The sequence below is a fragment of the Gasterosteus aculeatus genome, chromosome 2, assembly GCF_964276395.1.
Source record: "Gasterosteus aculeatus chromosome 2, fGasAcu3.hap1.1, whole genome shotgun sequence".
Classification (NCBI taxonomy): Eukaryota; Metazoa; Chordata; class Actinopteri; order Perciformes; family Gasterosteidae; genus Gasterosteus; species Gasterosteus aculeatus.
In genome coordinates this window covers 21809529-21821963 of record NC_135689.1, presented here as the reverse complement: position 1 = coordinate 21821963, position 12435 = coordinate 21809529, and the positions used below count along the sequence as shown (strand labels likewise).

General features: G+C 44.5%; 49 non-coding genes and 4 pseudogenes across 49 annotated transcripts; all 53 read right to left on the bottom strand.

Annotated features, from left to right (window-relative positions):
* Positions 1–62: 62 nt before the first annotated feature.
* On the bottom strand, positions 63–181 carry LOC144401297 (5S ribosomal RNA). The gene has a single exon (XR_013463232.1). It is a non-coding gene; the product is annotated as a 5S ribosomal RNA (ribosomal RNA).
* Positions 182–298: 117 nt separating this feature from the next.
* On the bottom strand, positions 299–417 carry LOC144398904 (5S ribosomal RNA). Its single transcript, XR_013461051.1, has one exon. It is a non-coding gene; the product is annotated as a 5S ribosomal RNA (ribosomal RNA).
* A 116-nt stretch (positions 418–533) lies between these two features.
* On the bottom strand, positions 534–652 carry LOC144401296 (5S ribosomal RNA). Its single transcript, XR_013463231.1, has one exon. It is a non-coding gene; the product is annotated as a 5S ribosomal RNA (ribosomal RNA).
* Positions 653–769: 117 nt separating this feature from the next.
* LOC144398394 (5S ribosomal RNA) lies at positions 770–888 on the bottom strand. Its single transcript, XR_013460541.1, has one exon. It is a non-coding gene; the product is annotated as a 5S ribosomal RNA (ribosomal RNA).
* Positions 889–1005: 117 nt separating this feature from the next.
* LOC144401295 (5S ribosomal RNA) lies at positions 1006–1124 on the bottom strand. The gene has a single exon (XR_013463230.1). It is a non-coding gene; the product is annotated as a 5S ribosomal RNA (ribosomal RNA).
* Positions 1125–1240: 116 nt separating this feature from the next.
* LOC144399082 (5S ribosomal RNA) lies at positions 1241–1359 on the bottom strand. The gene has a single exon (XR_013461227.1). It is a non-coding gene; the product is annotated as a 5S ribosomal RNA (ribosomal RNA).
* A 117-nt stretch (positions 1360–1476) lies between these two features.
* Positions 1477–1595, bottom strand: LOC144398347 (5S ribosomal RNA). The gene has a single exon (XR_013460494.1). It is a non-coding gene; the product is annotated as a 5S ribosomal RNA (ribosomal RNA).
* Positions 1596–1711: 116 nt separating this feature from the next.
* LOC144401294 (5S ribosomal RNA) lies at positions 1712–1830 on the bottom strand. Its single transcript, XR_013463229.1, has one exon. It is a non-coding gene; the product is annotated as a 5S ribosomal RNA (ribosomal RNA).
* Positions 1831–1946: 116 nt separating this feature from the next.
* On the bottom strand, positions 1947–2065 carry LOC144394318 (5S ribosomal RNA). Its single transcript, XR_013456994.1, has one exon. It is a non-coding gene; the product is annotated as a 5S ribosomal RNA (ribosomal RNA).
* A 117-nt stretch (positions 2066–2182) lies between these two features.
* Positions 2183–2301, bottom strand: LOC144399154 (5S ribosomal RNA). The gene has a single exon (XR_013461299.1). It is a non-coding gene; the product is annotated as a 5S ribosomal RNA (ribosomal RNA).
* Positions 2302–2418: 117 nt separating this feature from the next.
* Positions 2419–2537, bottom strand: LOC144398903 (5S ribosomal RNA). Its single transcript, XR_013461050.1, has one exon. It is a non-coding gene; the product is annotated as a 5S ribosomal RNA (ribosomal RNA).
* Positions 2538–2653: 116 nt separating this feature from the next.
* Positions 2654–2772, bottom strand: LOC144395494 (5S ribosomal RNA). Its single transcript, XR_013457628.1, has one exon. It is a non-coding gene; the product is annotated as a 5S ribosomal RNA (ribosomal RNA).
* A 116-nt stretch (positions 2773–2888) lies between these two features.
* Positions 2889–3007, bottom strand: LOC144398660 (5S ribosomal RNA). The gene has a single exon (XR_013460807.1). It is a non-coding gene; the product is annotated as a 5S ribosomal RNA (ribosomal RNA).
* Positions 3008–3124: 117 nt separating this feature from the next.
* On the bottom strand, positions 3125–3243 carry LOC144402150 (5S ribosomal RNA). Its single transcript, XR_013464085.1, has one exon. It is a non-coding gene; the product is annotated as a 5S ribosomal RNA (ribosomal RNA).
* Positions 3244–3360: 117 nt separating this feature from the next.
* Positions 3361–3479, bottom strand: LOC144399386 (5S ribosomal RNA). The gene has a single exon (XR_013461531.1). It is a non-coding gene; the product is annotated as a 5S ribosomal RNA (ribosomal RNA).
* Positions 3480–3595: 116 nt separating this feature from the next.
* LOC144395493 (5S ribosomal RNA) lies at positions 3596–3714 on the bottom strand. The gene has a single exon (XR_013457627.1). It is a non-coding gene; the product is annotated as a 5S ribosomal RNA (ribosomal RNA).
* A 116-nt stretch (positions 3715–3830) lies between these two features.
* LOC144395491 (5S ribosomal RNA) lies at positions 3831–3949 on the bottom strand. The gene has a single exon (XR_013457625.1). It is a non-coding gene; the product is annotated as a 5S ribosomal RNA (ribosomal RNA).
* A 117-nt stretch (positions 3950–4066) lies between these two features.
* Positions 4067–4185, bottom strand: LOC144401293 (5S ribosomal RNA). Its single transcript, XR_013463228.1, has one exon. It is a non-coding gene; the product is annotated as a 5S ribosomal RNA (ribosomal RNA).
* A 116-nt stretch (positions 4186–4301) lies between these two features.
* LOC144398373 (5S ribosomal RNA) lies at positions 4302–4420 on the bottom strand. The gene has a single exon (XR_013460520.1). It is a non-coding gene; the product is annotated as a 5S ribosomal RNA (ribosomal RNA).
* A 117-nt stretch (positions 4421–4537) lies between these two features.
* On the bottom strand, positions 4538–4656 carry LOC144398287 (5S ribosomal RNA). The gene has a single exon (XR_013460434.1). It is a non-coding gene; the product is annotated as a 5S ribosomal RNA (ribosomal RNA).
* A 116-nt stretch (positions 4657–4772) lies between these two features.
* LOC144395490 (5S ribosomal RNA) lies at positions 4773–4891 on the bottom strand. Its single transcript, XR_013457624.1, has one exon. It is a non-coding gene; the product is annotated as a 5S ribosomal RNA (ribosomal RNA).
* Positions 4892–5008: 117 nt separating this feature from the next.
* On the bottom strand, positions 5009–5127 carry LOC144389564 (5S ribosomal RNA). Its single transcript, XR_013453694.1, has one exon. It is a non-coding gene; the product is annotated as a 5S ribosomal RNA (ribosomal RNA).
* Positions 5128–5243: 116 nt separating this feature from the next.
* Positions 5244–5362, bottom strand: LOC144395489 (5S ribosomal RNA). The gene has a single exon (XR_013457623.1). It is a non-coding gene; the product is annotated as a 5S ribosomal RNA (ribosomal RNA).
* A 116-nt stretch (positions 5363–5478) lies between these two features.
* LOC144395488 (5S ribosomal RNA) lies at positions 5479–5597 on the bottom strand. The gene has a single exon (XR_013457622.1). It is a non-coding gene; the product is annotated as a 5S ribosomal RNA (ribosomal RNA).
* Positions 5598–5714: 117 nt separating this feature from the next.
* Positions 5715–5833, bottom strand: LOC144401292 (5S ribosomal RNA). The gene has a single exon (XR_013463227.1). It is a non-coding gene; the product is annotated as a 5S ribosomal RNA (ribosomal RNA).
* Positions 5834–5949: 116 nt separating this feature from the next.
* LOC144395487 (5S ribosomal RNA) lies at positions 5950–6068 on the bottom strand. The gene has a single exon (XR_013457621.1). It is a non-coding gene; the product is annotated as a 5S ribosomal RNA (ribosomal RNA).
* Positions 6069–6185: 117 nt separating this feature from the next.
* LOC144401290 (5S ribosomal RNA) lies at positions 6186–6304 on the bottom strand. The gene has a single exon (XR_013463225.1). It is a non-coding gene; the product is annotated as a 5S ribosomal RNA (ribosomal RNA).
* A 116-nt stretch (positions 6305–6420) lies between these two features.
* On the bottom strand, positions 6421–6539 carry LOC144397905 (5S ribosomal RNA). Its single transcript, XR_013460052.1, has one exon. It is a non-coding gene; the product is annotated as a 5S ribosomal RNA (ribosomal RNA).
* Positions 6540–6655: 116 nt separating this feature from the next.
* On the bottom strand, positions 6656–6774 carry LOC144399074 (5S ribosomal RNA). Its single transcript, XR_013461219.1, has one exon. It is a non-coding gene; the product is annotated as a 5S ribosomal RNA (ribosomal RNA).
* Positions 6775–6890: 116 nt separating this feature from the next.
* LOC144401289 (5S ribosomal RNA) lies at positions 6891–7009 on the bottom strand. The gene has a single exon (XR_013463224.1). It is a non-coding gene; the product is annotated as a 5S ribosomal RNA (ribosomal RNA).
* A 116-nt stretch (positions 7010–7125) lies between these two features.
* LOC144389563 (5S ribosomal RNA) lies at positions 7126–7244 on the bottom strand. Its single transcript, XR_013453693.1, has one exon. It is a non-coding gene; the product is annotated as a 5S ribosomal RNA (ribosomal RNA).
* A 116-nt stretch (positions 7245–7360) lies between these two features.
* LOC144399917 (5S ribosomal RNA) lies at positions 7361–7469 on the bottom strand (annotated as a pseudogene).
* Positions 7470–7586: 117 nt separating this feature from the next.
* Positions 7587–7705, bottom strand: LOC144401288 (5S ribosomal RNA). Its single transcript, XR_013463223.1, has one exon. It is a non-coding gene; the product is annotated as a 5S ribosomal RNA (ribosomal RNA).
* Positions 7706–7821: 116 nt separating this feature from the next.
* Positions 7822–7940, bottom strand: LOC144399767 (5S ribosomal RNA). Its single transcript, XR_013461913.1, has one exon. It is a non-coding gene; the product is annotated as a 5S ribosomal RNA (ribosomal RNA).
* A 116-nt stretch (positions 7941–8056) lies between these two features.
* Positions 8057–8175, bottom strand: LOC144398422 (5S ribosomal RNA). The gene has a single exon (XR_013460569.1). It is a non-coding gene; the product is annotated as a 5S ribosomal RNA (ribosomal RNA).
* A 117-nt stretch (positions 8176–8292) lies between these two features.
* On the bottom strand, positions 8293–8411 carry LOC144401287 (5S ribosomal RNA). Its single transcript, XR_013463222.1, has one exon. It is a non-coding gene; the product is annotated as a 5S ribosomal RNA (ribosomal RNA).
* Positions 8412–8527: 116 nt separating this feature from the next.
* On the bottom strand, positions 8528–8646 carry LOC144398573 (5S ribosomal RNA). The gene has a single exon (XR_013460720.1). It is a non-coding gene; the product is annotated as a 5S ribosomal RNA (ribosomal RNA).
* A 116-nt stretch (positions 8647–8762) lies between these two features.
* Positions 8763–8871, bottom strand: LOC144399916 (5S ribosomal RNA; annotated as a pseudogene).
* Positions 8872–8988: 117 nt separating this feature from the next.
* LOC144398462 (5S ribosomal RNA) lies at positions 8989–9107 on the bottom strand. Its single transcript, XR_013460609.1, has one exon. It is a non-coding gene; the product is annotated as a 5S ribosomal RNA (ribosomal RNA).
* Positions 9108–9223: 116 nt separating this feature from the next.
* On the bottom strand, positions 9224–9342 carry LOC144390994 (5S ribosomal RNA). Its single transcript, XR_013454855.1, has one exon. It is a non-coding gene; the product is annotated as a 5S ribosomal RNA (ribosomal RNA).
* A 117-nt stretch (positions 9343–9459) lies between these two features.
* Positions 9460–9578, bottom strand: LOC144402139 (5S ribosomal RNA). The gene has a single exon (XR_013464074.1). It is a non-coding gene; the product is annotated as a 5S ribosomal RNA (ribosomal RNA).
* Positions 9579–9694: 116 nt separating this feature from the next.
* LOC144397904 (5S ribosomal RNA) lies at positions 9695–9813 on the bottom strand. Its single transcript, XR_013460051.1, has one exon. It is a non-coding gene; the product is annotated as a 5S ribosomal RNA (ribosomal RNA).
* Positions 9814–9929: 116 nt separating this feature from the next.
* On the bottom strand, positions 9930–10048 carry LOC144389562 (5S ribosomal RNA). The gene has a single exon (XR_013453692.1). It is a non-coding gene; the product is annotated as a 5S ribosomal RNA (ribosomal RNA).
* Positions 10049–10164: 116 nt separating this feature from the next.
* LOC144395485 (5S ribosomal RNA) lies at positions 10165–10283 on the bottom strand. The gene has a single exon (XR_013457619.1). It is a non-coding gene; the product is annotated as a 5S ribosomal RNA (ribosomal RNA).
* Positions 10284–10400: 117 nt separating this feature from the next.
* LOC144402127 (5S ribosomal RNA) lies at positions 10401–10519 on the bottom strand. Its single transcript, XR_013464062.1, has one exon. It is a non-coding gene; the product is annotated as a 5S ribosomal RNA (ribosomal RNA).
* A 116-nt stretch (positions 10520–10635) lies between these two features.
* On the bottom strand, positions 10636–10754 carry LOC144395484 (5S ribosomal RNA). Its single transcript, XR_013457618.1, has one exon. It is a non-coding gene; the product is annotated as a 5S ribosomal RNA (ribosomal RNA).
* A 116-nt stretch (positions 10755–10870) lies between these two features.
* On the bottom strand, positions 10871–10989 carry LOC144395483 (5S ribosomal RNA). The gene has a single exon (XR_013457617.1). It is a non-coding gene; the product is annotated as a 5S ribosomal RNA (ribosomal RNA).
* Positions 10990–11106: 117 nt separating this feature from the next.
* Positions 11107–11225, bottom strand: LOC144402116 (5S ribosomal RNA). Its single transcript, XR_013464051.1, has one exon. It is a non-coding gene; the product is annotated as a 5S ribosomal RNA (ribosomal RNA).
* Positions 11226–11341: 116 nt separating this feature from the next.
* LOC144399914 (5S ribosomal RNA) lies at positions 11342–11450 on the bottom strand (annotated as a pseudogene).
* A 117-nt stretch (positions 11451–11567) lies between these two features.
* Positions 11568–11686, bottom strand: LOC144399801 (5S ribosomal RNA; annotated as a pseudogene).
* A 116-nt stretch (positions 11687–11802) lies between these two features.
* Positions 11803–11921, bottom strand: LOC144389561 (5S ribosomal RNA). Its single transcript, XR_013453687.1, has one exon. It is a non-coding gene; the product is annotated as a 5S ribosomal RNA (ribosomal RNA).
* A 116-nt stretch (positions 11922–12037) lies between these two features.
* LOC144395482 (5S ribosomal RNA) lies at positions 12038–12156 on the bottom strand. Its single transcript, XR_013457616.1, has one exon. It is a non-coding gene; the product is annotated as a 5S ribosomal RNA (ribosomal RNA).
* Positions 12157–12273: 117 nt separating this feature from the next.
* On the bottom strand, positions 12274–12392 carry LOC144402105 (5S ribosomal RNA). Its single transcript, XR_013464040.1, has one exon. It is a non-coding gene; the product is annotated as a 5S ribosomal RNA (ribosomal RNA).
* Positions 12393–12435: the final 43 nt, after the last annotated feature.

Below are 12435 nucleotides of genomic sequence, written 5' to 3'. Positions count from 1 at the left end.
GACAATTAAATGGAGTCACTTTCTAAGGCCTTCTCTGTGTCTTTTACAGATAGAAATGAAAAAGCTTACGGCACCTGGGATTCCCAGGCGGTCTTCCATCCAAGTACTAACCAGGCCCTACTCTGCTTAGCTTCTGAGATCAGACGAGATCAGGCGGAGCCAGAGAGGTATGGCCGTAAGCAACTGTATGTCCTCTTCCTAATCTTTTAAAATGTGTCAAAGGTTTTGGAGTTTTGATAATGAAAAAGGAGTCACTTTCTAATGCCTTCTCAATTTCTTCCAGAGAGAGAAATGAAAAAGCTTACGGCACATGGGATTCCCAGGCGGTCTTCCATCCAAGTACTAACCAGGCCCTACTCTGCTTAGCTTCTGAGATCAGACGAGATCAGGCGGAGCCAGAGAGGTATGGCCGTAAGCAACTGTATGTCCTCTACATAATCTTTTAAAATGTGTCAAAGGTTTTGTAGTTTTGACAATTAAATGGAGTCACTTTCTAAGGCCTTCTCTGTGTCTTTTACAGATAGAAATGAAAAAGCTTACGGCACCTGGGATTCCCAGGCGGTCTTCCATCCAAGTACTAACCAGGCCCTACTCTGCTTAGCTTCTGAGATCAGACGAGATCAGGCGGAGCCAGAGAGGTATGGCCGTAAGCAACTGTATGTCCTCTTCCTAATCTTTTAAAATGTGTCAAAGGTTTTGGAGTTTTGATAATGAAAAAGGAGTCACTTTCTAATGCCTTCTCGATTTCTTCCAGAGAGAGAAATGAAAAAGCTTACGGCACCTGGGATTCCCAGGCGGTCTTCCATCCAAGTACCAATCAGGCCCTACTCTGCTTAGCTTCTGAGATCAGACGAGATCAGGCGGAGCCAGAGAGGTATGGCCGTAAGCAACTGTATGTCCTCTACCTAATCTTTTAAAATGTGTCAAAGGTTTTGGAGTTTTGATAATGAAAAAGGATTCACTTTCTAATGCCTTCTCAATTTCTTCCAGAGAGAGAAATGAAAAAGCTTACGGCACCTGGGATTCCCAGGCGGTCTTCCATCCAAGTACTAACCAGGCCCTACTCTGCTTAGCTTCTGAGATCAGACGAGATCAGGCGGAGCCAGAGAGGTATGGCCGTAAGCAACTGTATGTCCTCTACCTAATCTTTTAAAATGTGTCAAAGGTTTTGTAGTTTTGACAATTAAATGGAGTCACTTTCTAAGGCCTTCTCTGTGTCTTTTACAGATCGAATTGAAAAAGCTTACAGCACATGGGATTCCCAGGCGGTCTTCCATCCAAGTACTAACCAGGCCCTACTCTGCTTAGCTTCTGAGATCAGACGAGATCAGGCGGAGCCAGAGAGGTATGGCCGTAAGCAACTGTATGTCCTCTTCCTAATCTTTTAAAATGTGTCAAAGGTTTTGGAGTTTTGATAATGAAAAAGGATTCACTTTCTAATGCCTTCTCAATTTCTTCCAGAGAGAGAAATGAAAAAGCGTACGGCACCTGGGATTCCCAGGCGGTCTTCCATCCAAGTACTAACCAGGCCCTACTCTGCTTAGCTTCTGAGATCAGACGAGATCAGGCGGAGCCAGAGAGGTATGGCCGTAAGCAACTGTATGTCCTCTTCCTAATCTTTTAAAACGTGTCAAAGGTTTTGTAGTTTTGACAATGAAATGGAGTCACTTTCTAAGGCCTTCTCTGTGTCTTTTACAGATAGAAATGAAAAAGCTTACGGCACCTGGGATTCCCAGGCGGTCTTCCATCCAAGTACTAACCAGGCCCTACTCTGCTTAGCTTCTGAGATCAGACGAGATCAGGCGGAGCCAGAGAGGTATGGCCGTAAGCAACTGTATGTCCTCTTCCTAATCTTTTAAAACGTGTCAAAGGTTTTGTAGTTTTGACAATGAAATGGAGTCACTTTCTAAGGCCTTCTCTGTGTCTTTTACAGATAGAAATGAAAAAGCTTACGGCACCTGGGATTCCCAGGCGGTCTTCCATCCAAGTACTAACCGGGCCCTACTCTGCTTAGCTTCTGAGATCAGACGAGATCAGGCGGAGCCAGAGAGGTATGGCCGTAAGCAACTGTATGTCCTCTTCCTAATCTTTTAAAATGTGTCAAAGGTTTTGGAGTTTTGATAATGAAAAAGGAGTCACTTTCTAATGCCTTCTCGATTTCTTCCAGAGAGAGAAATGAAAAAGCTTACGGCACTTGGGATTCCCAGGCGGTCTTCCATCCAAGTACTAACCAGGCCCTACTCTGCTTAGCTTCTGAGATCAGACGAGATCAGGCGGAGGCAGAGAGGTATGGCCGTAAGCAACTGTATGTCCTCTTCCTAATATTTTAAAATGTGTCAAAGGTTTTGGAGTTTTGATAATGAAAAAGGATTCACTTTCTAATGCCTTCTCAATTTCTTCCAGAGAGAGAAATGAAAAAGCTTACGGCACATGGGATTCCCAGGCGGTCTTCCATCCAAGTACTAACCAGGCCCTACTCTGCTTAGCTTCTGAGATCAGACGAGATCAGGCGGAGCCAGAGAGGTATGGCCGTAAGCAACTGTATGTCCTCTACCTAATCTTTTAAAATGTGTCAAAGGTTTTGTAGTTTTGACAATTAAATGGAGTCACTTTCTAAGGCCTTCTCTGTGTCTTTTACAGATAGAATTGAAAAAGCTTACAGCACCTGGGATTCCCAGGCGGTCTTCCATCCAAGTACTAACCAGGCCCTACTCTGCTTAGCTTCTGAGATCAGACGAGATCAGGCGGAGCCAGAGAGGTATGGCCGTAAGCAACTTTATGTCCTCTTCCTAATCTTTTAAAACGTGTCAAAGGTTTTGTAGTTTTGACAATGAAATGGAGTCACTTTCTAAGGCCTTCTCTGTGTCTTTTACAGATAGAAATGAAAAAGCTTACGGCACCTGGGATTCCCAGGCGGTCTTCCATCCAAGTACTAACCAGGCCCTACTCTGCTTAGCTTCTGAGATCAGACGAGATCAGGCGGAGCCAGAGAGGTATGCCCGTAAGCAACTGTATGTCCTCTTCCTAATCTTTTAAAATGTGTCAAAGGTTTTGGAGTTTTGATAATGAAAAAGGAGTCACTTTCTAATGCCTTCTCGATTTCTTCCAGAGAGAGAAATGAAAAAGCTTACGGCACCTGGGATTCCCAGGCGGTCTTCCATCCAAGTACTAACCAGGCCCTACTCTGCTTAGCTTCTGAGATCTGACGAGATCAGGCGGAGCCAGAGAGGTATGGCCGTAAGCAACTGTATGTCCTCTACCTAATCTTTTAAAATGTGTCAAAGGTTTTGGAGTTTTGATAATGAAAAAGGAGTCACTTTCTAAGGCCTTCTCTGTGTCTTTTACAGATCGAAATGAAAAAGCTTACAGCACCTGGGATTCCCAGGCGTTCTTCCATCCAAGTACTAACCAGGCCCTACTCTGCTTAGCTTCTGAGATCAGACGAGATCAGGCGGAGCCAGAGAGGTATGGCCGTAAGCAACTGTATGTCCTCTTCCTAATCTTTTAAAATGTGTCAAAGGTTTTGTAGTTTTGACAATGAAATGGAGTCACTTTCTAAGGCCTTCTCTGTGTCTTTTACAGATCGAAATGAAAAAGCTTACAGCACCTGGGATTCCCAGGCGGTCTTCCATCCAAGTACTAACCAGGCCCTACTCTGCTTAGCTTCTGAGATCAGACGAGATCAGGCGGAGCCAGAGAGGTATGGCCGTAAGCAACTGTATGTCCTCTTCCTAATCTTTTAAAATGTGTCAAAGGTTTTGTAGTTTTGACAATGAAATGGAGTCACTTTCTAAGGCCTTCTCTGTGTCTTTTACAGATCGAAATGAAAAAGCTTACAGCACCTGGGATTCCCAGGCGGTCTTCCATCCAAGTACTAACCAGGCCCTACTCTGCTTAGCTTCTGAGATCAGACGAGATCAGGCGGAGCCAGAGAGGTATGGCCGTAAGCAACTGTATGTCCTCTTCCTAATCTTTTAAAATGTGTCAAAGGTTTTGGAGTTTTGATAATGAAAAAGGAGTCACTTTCTAATGCCTTCTCGATTTCTTCCAGAGAGAGAAATGAAAAAGCTTACGGCACCTGGGATTCCCAGGCGGTCTTCCATCCAAGTACTAACCAGGCCCTACTCTGCTTAGCTTCTGAGATCAGACGAGATCAGGCGGAGCCAGAGAGGTATGGCCGTAAGCAACTGTATGTCCTCTACCTAATCTTTTAAAATGTGTCAAAGGTTTTGGAGTTTTGACAATGAAATGGAGTCACTTTCTAAGTTCTTCTCTGTGTCTTTTACAGATCGAAATAAAAAAGCTTACAGCACCTGGGATTCCCAGGCGGTCTTCCATCCAAGTACTAACCAGGCCCTACTCTGCTTAGCTTCTGAGATCAGACGAGATCAGGCGGAGCCAGAGAGATATGGCCGTAAGCAACTGTATGTCCTCTTCCTAATCTTTTAAAATGTGTCAAAGGTTTTGGAGTTTTGATAATGAAAAAGGAGTCACTTTCTAATGCCTTCTCGATTTCTTCCAGAGAGAGAAATGAAAAATCTTACGGCACCTGGGATTCCCAGGCGGTCTTCCATCCAAGTACTAACCAGGCCCTACTCTGCTTAGCTTCTGAGATCTGACGAGATCAGGCGGAGCCAGAGAGGTATGGCCGTAAGCAACTGTATGTCCTCTACCTAATCTTTTAAAATGTGTCAAAGGTTTTGTAGTTTTGACAATTAAATGGAGTCACTTTCTAAGGCCTTCTCTGTGTCTTTTACAGATCGAAATGAAAAAGCTTACAGCACCTGGGATTCCCAGGCGGTCTTCCATCCAAGTACTAACCAGGCCCTACTCTGCTTAGCTTCTGAGATCAGACGAGATCAGGCGGAGCCAGAGAGGTATGGCCGTAAGCAACTGTATGTCCTCTTCCTAATCTTTTAAAATGTGTCAAAGGTTTTGGAGTTTTGATAATGAAAAAGGAGTCACTTTCTAATGCCTTCTCGATTTCTTCCAGAGAGAGAAATGAAAAAGCTTACAGCACCTGGGATTCCCAGGCGGTCTTCCATCCAAGTACTAACCAGGCCCTACTCTGCTTAGCTTCTGAGATCTGACGAGATCAGGCGGAGCCAGAGAGGTATGGCCGTAAGCAACTGTATGTCCTCTTCCTAATCTTTTAAAATGTGTCAAAGGTTTTGTAGTTTTGAAAATGAAATGGAGTCACTTTCTAAGGCCTTCTCTGTGTCTTTTACAGATCGAAATGAAAAAGCTTACAGCACCTGGGATTCCCAGGCGGTCTTCCATCCAAGTACTAACCAGGCCCTACTCTGCTTAGCTTCTGAGATCAGACGAGATCAGGCGGAGCCAGAGAGGTATGGCCGTAAGCAACTGTATGTCCTCTTCCTAATCTTTTAAAATGTGTCAAAGGTTTTGTAGTTTTGACAAAGAAATGGAGTCACTTTCTAAGGCCTTCTCTGTGTCTTTTACAGATCGAAATGAAAAAGCTTACAGCACCTGGGATTCCCAGGCGGTCTTCCATCCAAGTACTAACCAGGCCCTACTCTGCTTAGCTTCTGAGATCAGACGAGATCAGGCGGAGCCAGAGAGGTATGGCCGTAAGCAACTGTATGTCCTCTTCCTAATCTTTTAAAATGTGTCAAAGGTTTTGGAGTTTTGATAATGAAAAAGGAGTCACTTTCTAATGCCTTCTCGATTTCTTCCAGAGAGAGAAATGAAAAAGCTTACGGCACCTGGGATTCCCAGGCGGTCTTCCATCCAAGTACTAACCAGGCCCTACTCTGCTTAGCTTCTGAGATCAGACGAGATCAGGCGGAGCCAGAGAGGTATGGCCGTAAGCAACTGTATGTCCTCTTCCTAATCTTTTAAAATGTGTCAAAGGTTTTGTAGTTTTGACAATGAAATGGAGTCACTTTCTAAGGCCTTCTCTGTGTCTTTTACAGATCGAAATGAAAAAGCTTACAGCACCTGGGATTCCCAGGCGGTCTTCCATCCAAGTACTAACCAGGCCCTACTCTGCTTAGCTTCTGAGATCAGACGAGATCAGGCGGAGCCAGAGAGGTATGGCCGTAAGCAACTGTATGTCCTCTTCCTAATCTTTTAAAATGTGTCAAAGGTTTTGGAGTTTTGATAATGAAAAAGGAGTCACTTTCTAATGCCTTCTCGATTTCTTCCAGAGAGAGAAATGAAAAAGCTTACGGCACCTGGGATTCCCAGGCGGTCTTCCATCCAAGTACTAACCAGGCCCTACTCTGCTTAGCTTCTGAGATCAGACGAGATCAGGCGGAGCCAGAGAGGTATGGCCGTAAGCAACTGTATGTCCTCTTCCTAATCTTTTAAAATGTGTCAAAGGTTTTGTAGTTTTGACAATGAAATGGAGTCACTTTCTAAGGCCTTCTCTGTGTCTTTTACAGATCGAAATGAATAAGCTTACAGCACCTGGGATTCCCAGGCGGTCTTCCATCCAAGTACTAACCAGGCCCTACTCTGCTTAGCTTCTGAGATCAGACGAGATCAGGCAGAGCCAGAGAGGTATGGCCGTAAGCAACTGTATGTCCTCTTCCTAATCTTTTAAAATGTGTCAAAGGTTTTGTAGTTTTGACAATTAAATGGAGTCACTTTCTAAGGCCTTCTCTGTGTCTTTTACAGATCGAAATGAAAAAGCTTACAGCACCTGGGATTCCCAGGCGGTCTTCCATCCAAGTACTAACCAGGCTCTACTCTGCTTAGCTTCTGAGATCAGACGAGATCAGGCGGAGCCAGAGAGGTATGGCCGTAAGCAACTGTATGTCCTCTACCTAATCTTTTAAAATGTGTCAAAGGTTTTGTAGTTTTGACAATGAAATGGAGTCACTTTCTAAGGCCTTCTCTGTGTCTTTTACAGATAGAAATGAAAAAGCTTACGGCACCTGGGATTCCCAGGCGGTCTTCCATCCAAGTACTAACCAGGCCCTACTCTGCTTAGCTTCTGAGATCAGACGAGATCAGGCGGAGCCAGAGAGGTATGGCCGTAAGCAACTGTATGTCCTCTACCTAATCTTTTAAAATGTGTCAAAGGTTTTGTAGTTTTGACAATTAAATGGAGTCACTTTCTAAGGCCTTCTCTGTGTCTTTTACAGATCGAAATGAAAAAGCTTACAGCACCTGGGATTCCCAGGCGGTCTTCCATCCAAGTACTAACCAGGCCCTACTCTGCTTAGCTTCTGAGATCTGACGAGATCAGGCGGAGCCAGAGAGGTATGGCCGTAAGCAACTGTATGTCCTCTTCCTAATCTTTTAAAATGTGTCAAAGGTTTTGTAGTTTTGACAATGAAATGGAGTCACTTTCTAAGGCCTTCTCTGTGTCTTTTACAGATCGAAATGAAAAAGCTTACAGCACCTGGGATTCCCAGGCGGTCTTCCATCCAAGTACTAACCAGGCCCTACTCTGCTTAGCTTCTGAGATCAGACGGAGCCAGAGAGGTATGGCTGTAAGCAACTGTATGTCCTCTTCCTAATCTTTTAAAATGTGTCAAAGGTTTTGGAGTTTTGATAATGAAAAAGGAGTCACTTTCTAATGCCTTCTCGATTTCTTCCAGAGAGAGAAATGAAAAAGCTTACGGCACCTGGGATTCCCAGGCGGTCTTCCATCCAAGTACTAACCAGGCCCTACTCTGCTTAGCTTCTGAGATCAGACGAGATCAGGCGGAGCCAGAGAGGTATGGCCGTAAGCAACTGTATGTCCTCTACCTAATCTTTTAAAATGTGTCAAAGGTTTTGGAGTTTTGACAATGAAATGGAGTCACTTTCTAAGGCCTTCTCTGAGTCTTTTACAGATCGAAATGAAAAAGCTTACGGCACCTGGGATTCCCAGGCAGTCTTTCATCCAAGTACTAACCAGGCCCTACTCTGCTTAGCTTCTGAGATCAGACGAGATCAGGCGGAGCCAGAGAGGTATGGCCGTAAGAAACTGTATGTCCTCTTCCTAATCTTTTAAAATGTGTCAAAGGTTTTGTAGTTTTGACAATGAAATGGAGTCACTTTCTAAGGCCTTCTCTGTGTCTTTTACAGATCGAAATGAAAAAGTTTACAGCACCTGGGATTCCCAGGCGGTCTTCCATCCAAGTACTAACCAGGCCCTACTCTGCTTAGCTTCTGAGATCAGACGAGATCAGGCGGAGCCAGAGAGGTATGGCCGTAAGCAACTGTATGTCCTCTTCCTAATCTTTTAAAATGTGTCAAAGGTTTTGGAGTTTTGATAATGAAAAAGGAGTCACTTTCTAAGGCCTTCTCGATTTCTTCCAGAGAGAGAAATTAAAAAGCTTACGGCACCTGGGATTCCCAGGCGGTCTTCCATCCAAGTACTAACCAGGCCCTACTCTGCTTAGCTTCTGAGATCAGACGAGATCAGGCGGAGCCAGAGAGGTATGGCCGTAAGCAACTGTATGTCCTCTACCTAATCTTTTAAAATGTGTCAAAGGTTTTGTAGTTTTGACAATGAAATGGAGTCACTTTCTAAGGCCTTCTCTGTGTCTTTTACAGATCGAAATGAAAAAGCGTACAGCACCTGGGATTCCCAGGCGGTCTTCCATCCAAGTACTAACCAGGCCCTACTCTGCTTAGCTTCTGAGATCAGACGAGATCAGGCGGAGCCAGAGAGGTATGGCCGTAAGCAACTGTATGTCCTCTACCTAATCTTTTAAAATGTGTCAAAGGTTTTGTAGTTTTGACAATGAAATGGAGTCACTTTCTAAGGCCTTCTCTGTGTCTTTTACAGATCGAAATGAAAAAGCTTACAGCACCTGGGATTCCCAGGCGGTCTTCCATCCAAGTACTAACCAGGCCCTACTCTGCTTAGCTTCTGAGATCAGACGGAGCCAGAGAGGTATGGCTGTAAGCAACTGTATGTCCTCTTCCTAATCTTTTAAAATGTGTCAAAGGTTTTGGAGTTTTGATAATGAAAAAGGAGTCACTTTCTAATGCCTTCTCGATTTCTTCCAGAGAGAGAAATGAAAAACCTTACGGCACCTGGGATTCCCAGGCGGTCTTCCATCCAAGTACTAACCAGGCCCTACTCTGCTTAGCTTCTGAGATCAGACGAGATCAGGCGGAGCCAGAGAGGTATGGCCGTAAGCAACCTTTTGTCCTCTACCTAATCTTTTAAAATGTGTCAAAGGTTTTGGAGTTTTGACAATGAAATGGAGTCACTTTCTAAGTTCTTCTTTGTGTCTTTTACAGATCGAAATGAAAAAGCTTACAGCACCTGGGATTCCCAGGCGGTCTTCCATCCAAGTACTAACCAGGCCCTACTCTGCTTAGCTTCTGAGATCAGACGAGATCAGGCGAAGCCAGAGAGGTATGGCCGTAAGCAACTGTATGTCCTCTTCCTAATATTTTAAAATGTGTCAAAGGTTTTGGAGTTTAGATAATGAAAAAGGAGTCACTTTCTAATGCCTTCTCGATTTCTTCCAGAGAGAGAAATGAAAAAGCTTACGGCACCTGGGATTCCCAGGCGGTCTTCCATCCAAGTACTAACCAGGCCCTACTCTGCTTAGCTTCTGAGATCTGACGAGATCAGGCGGAGCCAGAGAGGTATGGCCGTAAGCAACTGTATGTCCTCTTCCTAATCTTTTAAAATGTGTCAAAGGTTTTGTAGTTTTGACAATGAAATGGAGTCACTTTCTAAGGCCTTCTCTGTGTCTGTTACAGATCGAAATGAAAAAGCTTACAGCACCTGGGATTCCCAGGCGGTCTTCCATCCAAGTACTAACCAGGCCCTACTCTGCTTAGCTTCTGAGATCAGACGAGATCAGGCAGAGCCAGAGAGGTATGGCCGTAAGCAACTGTATGTCCTCTTCCTAATCTTTTAAAATGTGTCAAAGGTTTTGTAGTTTTGACAATTAAATGGAGTCACTTTCTAAGGCCTTCTCTGTGTCTTTTACAGATCGAAATGAAAAAGCTTACAGCACCTGGGATTCCCAGGCGGTCTTCCATCCAAGTACTAACCAGGCCCTACTCTGCTTAGCTTCTGAGATCTGACGAGATCAGGCGGAGCCAGAGAGGTATGGCCGTAAGCAACTGTATGTCCTCTTCCTAATCTTTTAAAATGTGTCAAAGGTTTTGTAGTTTTGACAATGAAATGGAGTCACTTTCTAAGGCCTTCTCGATTTCTTCCAGAGAGAGAAATGAAAAAGCTTACAGCACCTGGGATTCCCAGGCGGTCTTCCATCCAAGTACTAACCAGGCCCTACTCTGCTTAGCTTCTGAGATCAGACGAGATCAGGCGGAGCCAGAGAGGTATGGCCGTAAGCAACTGTATGTCCTCTTCCTAATATTTTAAAATGTGTCAAAGGTTTTGGAGTTTAGATAATGAAAAAGGAGTCACTTTCTAATGCCTTCTCGATTTCTTCCAGAGAGAGAAATGAAAAAGCTTACGGCACCTGGGATTCCCAGGCGGTCTTCCATCCAAGTACTAACCAGGCCCTACTCTGCTTAGCTTCTGAGATCTGACGAGATCAGGCGGAGCCAGAGAGGTATGGCCGTAAGCAACTGTATGTCCTCTTCCTAATCTTTTAAAATGTGTCAAAGGTTTTGTAGTTTTGACAATGAAATGGAGTCACTTTCTAAGGCCTTCTCTGTGTCTGTTACAGATCGAAATGAAAAAGCTTACAGCACCTGGGATTCCCAGGCGGTCTTCCATCCAAGTACTAACCAGGCCCTACTCTGCTTAGCTTCTGAGATCAGACGAGATCAGGCGGAGCCAGAGAGGTATGGCCGTAAGCAACTGTATGTCCTCTTCCTAATCTTTTAAAATGTGTCAAAGGTTTTGTAGTTTTGACAATGAAATGGAGTCACTTTCTAAGGCCTTCTCTGTGTCTTTTACAGATCGAAATGAAAAAGCTTACAGCACCTGGGATTCCCAGGCGGTCTTCCATCCAAGTACTAACCAGGCCCTACTCTGCTTAGCTTCTGAGATCAGACGAGATCAGGCGGAGCCAGAGAGGTATGGCCGTAAGCAACTGTATGTCCTCTTCCTAATCTTTTAAAATGTGTCAAAGGTTTTGGAGTTTTGATAATGAAAAAGGAGTCACTTTCTAATGCCTTCTCGATTTCTTCCAGAGAGAGAAATGAAAAAGCTTACGGCACCTGGGATTCCCAGGCGGTCTTCCATCCAAGTACTAACCAGGCCCTACTCTGCTTAGCTTCTGAGATCTGACGAGATCAGGCGGAGCCAGAGAGGTATGGCCGTAAGCAACTGTATGTCCTCTTCCTAATCTTTTAAAATGTGTCAAAGGTTTTGTAGTTTTGACAATGAAATGGAGTCACTTTCTAAGGCCTTCTCTGTGTCTTTTACAGATCGAAATGAAAAAGCTTACAGCACCTGGGATTCCCAGGCGGTCTTCCATCCAAGTACTAACCAGGCCCTACTCTGCTTAGCTTCTGAGATCAGACGGAGCCAGAGAGGTATGGCTGTAAGCAACTGTATGTCCTCTTCCTAATCTTTTAAAATGTGTCAAAGGTTTTGGAGTTTTGATAATGAAAAAGGAGTCACTTTCTAATGCCTTCTCGATTTCTTCCAGAGAGAGAAATGAAAAACCTTACGGCACCTGGGATTCCCAGGCGGTCTTCCATCCAAGTACTAACCAGGCCCTACTCTGCTTAGCTTCTGAGATCAGACGACATCAGGCAGAGCCAGAGAGGTATGGCCGTAAGCAACTGTATGTCCTCTTCCTAATCTTTTAAAATGTGTCAAAGGTTTTGTAGTTTTGACAATTAAATGGAGTCACTTTCTAAGGCCTTCTCTGTGTCTTTTACAGATCGAAATGAAAAAGCTTACAGCACCTGGGATTCCCAGGCGGTCTTCCATCCAAGTACTAACCAGGCCCTACTCTGCTTAGCTTCTGAGATCTGACGAGATCAGGCGGAGCCAGAGAGGTATGGCCGTAAGCAACTGTATGTCCTCTTCCTAATCTTTTAAAATGTGTCAAAGGTTTTGTAGTTTTGACAATGAAATGGAGTCACTTTCTAAGGCCTTCTCTGTGTCTTTTACAGATCGAAATGAAAAAGCTTACAGCACCTGGGATTCCCAGGCGGTCTTCCATCCAAGTACTAACCAGGCCCTACTCTGCTTAGCTTCTGAGATCAGACGAGATCAGGCGGAGCCAGAGAGGTATGGCCGTAAGCAACTGTATGTCCTCTTCCTAATCTTTTAAAATGTGTCAAAGGTTTTGGAGTTTTGATAATGAAAAAGGAGTCACTTTCTAAGGCCTTCTCGATTTCTTCCAGAGAGAGAAATGAAAAAGCTTACGGCACCTGGGATTCCCAGGCGGTCTTCCATCCAAGTACTAACCAGGCCCTACTCTGCTTAGCTTCTGAGATCTGACGAGATCAGGCGGAGCCAGAGAGGTATGGCCGTAAGCAACTGTATGTCCTCTTCCTAATCTTTTAAAATGTGTCAAAGGT